Raw genomic sequence first — 7,503 nt, 5'->3', positions numbered from 1 at the left:
ACATATTATTTAAACATAAACATATTTAAACATTAAAACATAAAACATATTTAAACATAAACATATTTAAACATATTTTTAAAAACATTTAAAACATAAACATATTTAAACATAAACATATTTAAACATAAAATATATTTAAACATAAACATATTTTAACATAAAACATATTTTAAAACATAAAATATTTTTAAACATTAAAACATATTTAAAAACATATTTAAATAAATGATATTTAAACATTTGACATTTAAAACATAAACATATTTTAAACATATTAACATATTAAAACATAACATATTTTTAACATTAAAAACATATTTAAAACATATTTAAACATAAAACATATTTAAACATAAACATTAAACATATTTTATTTAAAACATATTTTTAAACATATATTTTTAACATAAATAAAACATAAATTAAAACATAAAAACATATTTATTTTTAAACATATAAACATATTTAAAATTTAAAAACATTTAAATATTTAAAACATATAAAAACATATTAAAACATAAACATATTTAAAACATAAAATTTAATTATTTAAACATATTTTTACATTATTTAACATATTTAAACATTAACATAAACATATTTTAAACATAAACATTAAACATATTTTTAAACATAAAACATATTTAAAAACATAAACATTATTTAAAATATTAAACATATTTAAAATAAACATAAACATTTTAAACATAAAACATATTAAACATTAAACATATATTTAAACATAAACATATTTAAAATAAAACATAAACATTTTAAACATAAACATATTTTTAAAACATAAATTATAAATAACATATTTAAACATATTTAAAACATAAAAATTTTAAACATAAACATATTTAAAACATAAACATATTTAAACATAAAACATATTTAAACATAAAACATATTTAAACATAAATATTTAACATAAACATATTTAAATATAAAACATATTTAAACATAAACATATTTAAACATATTATTAAACATAAAACATATTTAAACATAAATTTAATTTTTAAACATAAAACATAAAACATATTTTTAAAACATATTTAAACATAAAAACATATTTAAAAAATATTTAAACATAAACATTTAAACATTTAAAAACATATTTAAACATAAAAAACATATTTTTAACATATTTATTAAAACATATTTTTACATAAAACATATTTTTAAATATATTTAACATAAAACATATTTAAACATAAAACATATTTAAACATAAAACATATTAAAACATTTTAAAACATATTTTAAATATTATTAAACATATTTAAAACATAAAACATATTTAAACATATTAAACATATTTTAAAACATAAACATAAAACATAAATATTTATTTATATTTTATTTAAATTAAACATAAATGATAAAATATTTAACATAAAACATATTTAAACATTAAAATAAATATTTTTTTAACATAAAATATTTAAACATATTTAAAACATTAAAACATTTATTTAAACATAAAACATATTTAAACATAAAACATTTTAAAACATATATTTATTTAAAAAACATATTTAAACATTTAAACATATTTAAACATTAAAACATAAACATATTAAACATTAAAACATTTTAAACATAAACATATTTAAACATAAAACATATTTAAAACATAACATATTTAAAACATAAAACATATTTAACATTAAAAATTTTAAAACATAAACATATTTAAAACATAAAACATATTTAAACATAAAACATTTTAAAACATAAAAAACATTTTTTAATTAAACAACATTTAAACATAAACATAAAAAACATATTTTTAAACAAAATATTTTAAACATAAAATATTTAAAAACATAAAACATAAATTTAAACATAAACATATTTAAACATTAAAAACATATTTAAAACATAAAACATATTTAAAATATTAAAATATTATTTAAACATAAAACATATTTAAACATAAAATAACATATTTTTAAAACATAAAACATATTTAAAACATAAACATATTTAAAAACATAACATATTTAAACATAAACATATTTTAACATAAAAACATATTTATTTTATAAACATATTTAAAACATAAAACATTATATTTAAACATAAAACATATTTAAAAAAACATAAACATATTTAAAACATTATTTTTAAACATAAAACATAAAACATTTAAATATTAACATAAACATATATTTAAAACATAAAACATAACATTTTAAACATAAAACATATTTTTAAAAACATAAAACATATTTTTAACATAAAACATAAATTTTACATATTTAAAACATTAAACATATTTAAACATAAAACATATTTAAAACATAAAACATATTTTTAAACATAAAACATATTTTTAAACATTAAAACATATTTAAAAACATATTTAAAACATATAAACATAAAACATATTTAAAAAATTATTTAAACATAAACATATTTATTACATATTTAAAACATAACATATTGACATATTTTTAACATAAAACATAAACATATTTAATAAACATATTTATTTTTAAAACATATTTAAAACATAAACATATTTAAAACATAAAACATATTTAAAACATAACATATTTTTAAAACATAAAACATATTTAAAAACATAAACACATATTTTTAAACATATTTAACATAACATATTTAAAAACATAAAACATATTTAAAAACATAAAACATATTTTTATTTAAAAAACATATTTTAAAACATAAAATACATATTTAAAAAAAACATATTATTTATACATAAAACATATTTTTAACATATTAAACATATTTATAAAAACATATTTAAAACATAAAACATATTTAAACATAAATAAAACATAAAACATTTATAACATTAAAACATAAAATATATTTTAACATAAAAACATATTTAACATAAAACATATTTAAAACATAAAACATATTTTAAACATAAAAACATATTAAAAACATAAAACATATTTAAACATAAAACATATTTAAAACATAAAACATATTTTTAACAAAAATAAAACATATTTAATTTAACATAAAACATATTTAAACATAAAACATATTTAAAACATATTATTTAAAAATTTAAAAAACATATTTAAAACATAAAACATATTTAAAACATAACATATTTAAAATAAAAATATATTTTAAAACATAAAACATATTTAAAACATAAACATTAAAAACATTTTAAAACATAACATATTTATTGAAACATATTTAAACATAAAATAAACATTTTAACAAAACATATTTAAAACATTAACATATTTAAAAACATAAACATATTTAACAAACATATATTTTTAAAACATAAAACATATTTAAACATAAACATATTTAAAACATAAACATATTTAAAAAAACATATTTAAACATATAAAAACATAAACATATTTAAAAACATAAAACATTATTTAAACATAAAACATATTTAAAACATAAAACATTTAAAATAACATATTTAAACATTTATATAAAGAGAAAGAGAAAAGAGAAGAGAAGGAAGATATTATTTAAAACATAAAACATTTAAAAGAGAAAGATTTTAAACATAAAACATATTTTAAAGATAAGAGATTTAACAAAAAAGATGAGAGAAAGTTGCTAAAGGCATTGTCTGGCCATAAACATATTTTACAGATGATTTGAAGACAGACCTCATGAACACAACACCCCATCTTCCCTCTCCTCTGTCTCCCTCTCTTGTTTCCACCCCTCTGTCTCGCTCCCTCCCCCTGAGTCTTCATTAAGTGTCTCTCTCCACCCAGAACAGTGAGGCACCAGAGGAAAACAGTCAGTCACACCCCACGTCTCTCTCTCCCCCCTCTCTCCCCTCTCTCTCTCCCTCCACCCAGAACAGTGAGGCACCAGAGGAAAACAGTCAGTCACACCCCACGTCCCCTCTTTCTCCCTCCCCTCTCTCCCCTCTCCTCCCTCCACCCAGAACAGTGAGGCACCAGAGGAAAATAGTCAGTCACACCCCACGTCTCCCTCCCTCTCCCTCCCTCCCCTCTCTCTCTCCCCCTCTCTCTCTCCCTCCACCCAGAACAGTGAGGCACCAGAGGAAAACAGTCAGTCACACCCTAAACTCCTCCCTCCTCCTCTCTCCCCTCCACCCAGAACAGTGAGGCAGCAGAGGAGAACATTCACACCCTCCCTCTCTCCCTCCCTCTCTTCCACCCAGAACAGTGAGGCAGCAGAGGAGAACAGTCCCCCCGAGTTCCTGTGTTTCTATATTTAGTAACTGTAGCCAAGTACAACCACACATCCCCATGCTTTAACTATGATGACACACCACACTTCCTGTCCTCCTACCTTGATGGTCTGGTACGATCCACTGTAGAGGTGGTTCTGAGAGGCCACCAGAGCACGAACCCAGTGGTTCAGTCCCGTTAACTCCTTCTTCAGCTTCAACTCTGTCCCCACTATGTCCCACACCTGGAGGGGAGGGGAGGAGGGGAGGAGAAGACAGAGAGGAAGAGAGCGAAAAGGAGAGAGATTAGATAACAGACACAGATCGGTGAGAAACCACACATTTAGAACAGGGCAGTATTATCACACACACACACACACACACACACACACACACACACACACACATCACACACACACACACACACACACACACACACACACACACACACGTTAACAGCAGATGATGTCAAACACTGAAACACTTCAGGGAAAATCCCTTTCAATAGTGAGATCATTCCTCCCTCCTTCTGTCCCAGTTCCCTGACAAGTCTCTCACCCTCCCTCCCTCTCACCCTCCCTCCTCTCACCCTCTCCCTCCCTCTCACCCTCTCCCTCCCTCCTCACCCTCTCCCTCACCCTCCCTCCTCACCCTCTCCCTCCCTCCACTCACTCACCACACTCTCCTCACAACACCTCCTCTCTCACTCTCCCTCCCCTCACCCCCTCCCTCTCACCCTCCCTCTCCTCCCTCTCACCCTCTCCCTCCTCCTCTCCCTCACCCACTCACTCACTCACCCTCTCCCTAACTCCAACTCAACTCTCTAACTCTCCTCTCTAACTCTAACTCTCTAACTCTAACTCTCTAACTCCCCAACTCCCTAACTCTGGGTCTAACTCTCAACTCCCTAACCTCAACTCCCCAACTCCCTAACTCCCAGAACTCTAACTCTAACTCTCTAACTCCCTAACTCTCTAACTCTAACTCCCTAACTCCCTAACCCCCTCTCCAACCCCAACTCCCAACTCTAACTCCCTGGACTCCCTGTGTCTCTAACCCTAACTCTCTAACTCTCTGAACCCAACTCCCTAACTCTCTAACTCCCTGAACTCTAACCCCTAACTCCCTCCCCTGGCGAACTCCCAACTCTCTAACCTCCAACTCTCTAACTCTCTAACTCCCTAACTCTCCTCTCTAACTCTGTGATTCTGTGATTCTGTCTGTCCTCTCGTCTCAGTAGAAAAGCCACATCAGAAGACCTGAGATGCTGTACAGGAAGAGGAGCCCTGGGGGTTAAAGGTTAAACAGGTCAGACTGGTACTGTACAGGCGAGGAGGTCTGGGGGGTTAAAGGTTAAAGCTGTATTCCACAGTAAGGACCTGGACGACATGAGTCCCTGTAATGTCTAACAAACCTAACACACTGTATTCCACAGTAAGGACCCTCAGACCCAACGGTCAGCAAGGTGGTGGAGGTGTGATGGTGGTGGTGGTGATGGTAGTGGTGGTGTGATGGTAGTGGTGTGATGGTGGAGGTGATGGTGGAGGCATGGTGGAGGATGGTGGACGGCAGCGGTACGGCGGCGGTGTGATGGTGGAGGTGTGACGGTGGAGGGTGACGGCGATGCGGCGGTGGTGATGGCGGCGGTGCGACGGCAGGGCGCGACGGCGGCGGTGCGACGGCGGAGGTGACGGCGAGGACGGCGGCGATGGCGGCAGTGATGCGACGGCAGGGCGGTCGGCGGCGGTGCGACGGCGGCGGCGGCGGCGGCGGCGGCGGTGCGCGGCGGCGGCGGACGGCGGCGGCGGCGGCGGCGGCGGCGGCGGCGGCGGCGGCGGCGGCGGCGGCGGCGGCGGCGGCGGGTGCGGCGGCGGTGGCGGCGGCGGCGGCGGGCGGCGGTGGCGGCGGCGCGGCGGCGGCGGTGCGGCGGCGGCGGTGCGGCGGCGGCGGCGGCGGCGGCGGTGCGGACGACGGCGGCGGCGGCGGCGACGGCGGTGACGGCGGCGGTGGTGCGACGGCGGCGGCGGTGCGACGGCGGCGGCGGGCGGCGGCGGCGGCGGCGGTCAGGCGGCGGCGGCGGCGGCGGGCGGCGGCGGCGGCGGCGGCGGCGACGGCGGATGGCGGCGGCGGCGGACGGCGGCGGCGGCGGCGGCGACGGCAGTCGGCGGTGGACGGCGGCGGCGACGATGGCGATGCGGCGGCGGCGGCGGTGGTGGTGGCGGCGGCGACGGCGGCGGTGGGGCGGCGGCGACGGCGGCAGCGACGGCGGCGATGACGGCAGTGGATGGACGGCGATGACGACGGTCATGGCGGCGGCGACGGCAGGCGGTGGGGCGGCGACGACGGCAGCATGGGGCGGTGATTTAACGGCGGCGGTGATCGACGGCGGCGGCGATTTGGTGATGGACGGCGAAGACGACGGCGGCGGTGCGACATGACGGCGGTTTGGCAGGGACGGCGGCGGTGCGACGGCGGCGGCGGACGGCGGCGGCGACGTCGGCGGCGACGACGGCGGCGGCGGCGATTTATGGACGCGATCAGGGCGACGGCGGCGGTGGACGGCGGCGGCGACGGCGGTCACGGCGGCGGCGACGACGAGTGATGGCGGACGGCAGTGACGGCGGCGGCGACGGCGATGGCGACGGCGGCGGCGACGGCGGCGGCGACGGCGGCGGCAGATGGCGGCGGCGACGGCGGCGATGACGACGATAGTCACGGCAGGCGACGACGGCGGCGACGGCGGCGGCGGCGACGACGGCAGCGGCACAGGCGGCGGACGATAGCATGGGGCGGCGGCGACGACGGCGGCGGCGGCGATTTGACGGGGCGGCGACGATGCGACGGCAGCGGCGCGACGACGGCAGTCACGGCGGCGGCGACGACGGCGGCGGCGACGATTACGGCAGGCGGCGACGGGCGGCGGCGGCAGGCGGCGGCGGCGACGGCGGCGGTGCGACGGCGACGGCAGTCACGGGGCGGCGGACGGCAGCATGGGGACGACGGCGAGTCATGACGGCGACGGCGGCGGCGGCGACGACGGCGGTGGCGGCGGCGGCGGCGATGACGGCGGCAGGACGGCGGCGGCGCGGCAGCGGTGGCGACGGCGGCGGGGGCGGCGACGGCAGCGGCGGCGACGACGGCGCGACGGCGACGGCGGCGGCGGCGGCGGCGGCGGCGGCACGGCGGCGGCGGCGGCGGCGGCGTTGCGAGACGGCGGCGGCGGACGGCGGCGGCGGCGACGACGGCGGCGGCGGCGACGACGGCGGCGACGGCGGGCGGCGACGGCGATCGACGACGGCGGCGGCGACGACGGCGGCGATGGCGGCGGCGGC

At 39.9% G+C, this 7,503-nt stretch overlaps 1 pseudogene; it reads right to left on the bottom strand.

Annotated features, from left to right (window-relative positions):
- Positions 1-4,209: 4,209 nt before the first annotated feature.
- LOC127919127 (E3 ubiquitin-protein ligase TRAF7-like) overlaps positions 4,210-7,503 on the bottom strand; it is a 60,286-nt pseudogene continuing 56,992 nt past the window's right edge.

Source organism: Oncorhynchus keta, unplaced genomic scaffold (assembly GCF_023373465.1).
Source record: "Oncorhynchus keta strain PuntledgeMale-10-30-2019 unplaced genomic scaffold, Oket_V2 Un_contig_15838_pilon_pilon, whole genome shotgun sequence".
NCBI lineage: Eukaryota > Metazoa > Chordata > Actinopteri > Salmoniformes > Salmonidae > Oncorhynchus > Oncorhynchus keta.
The sequence above is the reverse complement of the archived record's forward strand: the minus strand, read 5'-3'. Positions and strand labels throughout refer to the sequence as shown.